Raw genomic sequence first — 1,587 nt, 5'->3', positions numbered from 1 at the left:
TGCTCAAGTTGAAGTAAAGGAAATTCGAACTTACTTGTCTGAACAAGGGAGCAGATAAGAAACAACAATGACGCGTAACGCGGCCGTCCCATGTTGTTCAGCCCCACTGGAAGATGCATCTACACTGAAGCCTGTTAGGTCTCAGATGTGACTTTTTATATTAGCCTTTATGCAACACTGTCAGTAATGTGACTGCTGTTTGACACTGCACCAGTAGTAGAAGGCTCTAGTTGTTGGCCTGCTTGTGCTCTGCTGTATTAGAGATGCTCCTGCGAGAAGATCTGAGGATGGATGCTCTCCACACTCCTACTGTTTGACAACAACATCAGACCCATTTCAATGTGGTCTCGTAGTGGGTGGGGCCAAGAGGGGGCCGAGAGGGAGAAGGCGGGATCTGGAGTGGTGTGATTTCGGAGGCCAAACAGTCCCAACAATTGTGAGGCGGAGTTCTGTAGAGATGGATTTTACTGTGTTTAACCCTTTCAGAGAGGTAGGAGAGACGCACACGCACAAAGAGTATTTGGATACATTGTAGTTAAGTTTCAATCCCTGGAGGCTAATTCTAATTAGCCTAACTAATTTCTAACCCTCTCTTACTGCCATACATGGTTAACAGGGGCGTATGCCCTACCCAGAAATTGGGTGACCAGGACCCAGATAGCAAACATTACTGAAACTATGTTGAATCAGAATTCTGCTCTCCACGCTAATTTAATTAAATCAACATCAGACTCTGATGTTGATTTATCATTATTTTGCACCATTTTTCAATGTGACTTCAATATTATTTCAACCAATCTTACTACTGAAACAATGTTGAAATCAAAGCCTAAATTAAAATCAACGTGACTTCAATGGTATTTCAACCAATATTACTATTGAAACAACGTTGAAACTATGTTGAATCAACATTCTGCTGTCAACGCTAATTTCATTGAATCAACATCAGATGATGTTGATTCATCGTCATTTTGCACCCTTTTTTAATATTGAAACCACGTTGAAATCATAGCTAACTAAAAATCAACGTGACCTCAGTGTTATTTCAACCAATATTACTATTGAAACAACGCTGAAATGATAGGCCTAACTAACAATCAACATGCCTTCAATGGTATTTCAACCAATACTAAACCACAGAAAAGAATTAATCAGTTAAAAAAATACTAGAGTTTATTTATTTTGTTACTTCTAGACTGGATTACTGCAATTCTTTATTATCAGGCTGCTTGAAAAAGTCCATTAAGACTCTTCAGCTGATCCAGAATGCTGCAGCACGTGTTCTGACAGGAACCAGGAAAAGAGATCATATTTCTCCTGTTTTAGCTTCTTTGCATTGGCTTCCAGTAAAATCCAGAATAGAATTTAAAATCATTCTTCTTACCTAAAAAGCTCTTAATGGTCAGGCACCATCTTATCTTAAAGAGCTCATAGTACCTTACTACCCCACCAGAGCACTGCGCTCCCAGAATGCAGGGTTACTTGTGGTTCCTAGAGTCTCCAAAAGTAGAATGGGAGCCAGAGCGTTCAGCTATCAAGCTCCTCTCCTGTGGAACCAGGTTCCAGTTTGGGTTCAGGAGGCAGACA

General features: G+C 40.5%; 1 protein-coding gene and 1 long non-coding RNA gene across 7 annotated transcripts in view; both read right to left on the bottom strand.

Annotated features, from left to right (window-relative positions):
• LOC123985053 overlaps positions 1-322 on the bottom strand; it is a 2,225-nt gene extending 1,903 nt beyond the window's left edge. The window contains exon 1 of the long non-coding RNA XR_006828585.1: positions 35-322. This is a non-coding gene — a long non-coding RNA (uncharacterized LOC123985053). The remainder of the gene's footprint in view (positions 1-34) is intronic.
• smarca4a (SWI/SNF related, matrix associated, actin dependent regulator of chromatin, subfamily a, member 4a) overlaps positions 1-1,587 on the bottom strand; it is a 29,965-nt gene that overhangs the window by 7,835 nt on the left and 20,543 nt on the right. The gene's annotated exons all lie outside the window — the stretch shown is intronic.

Source organism: Micropterus dolomieu, linkage group LG02 (assembly GCF_021292245.1).
Source record: "Micropterus dolomieu isolate WLL.071019.BEF.003 ecotype Adirondacks linkage group LG02, ASM2129224v1, whole genome shotgun sequence".
Classification (NCBI taxonomy): Eukaryota; Metazoa; Chordata; class Actinopteri; order Centrarchiformes; family Centrarchidae; genus Micropterus; species Micropterus dolomieu.
Note: the sequence above shows the minus strand (reverse complement) of the source record. Positions and strands in the feature narration are given on the sequence as shown.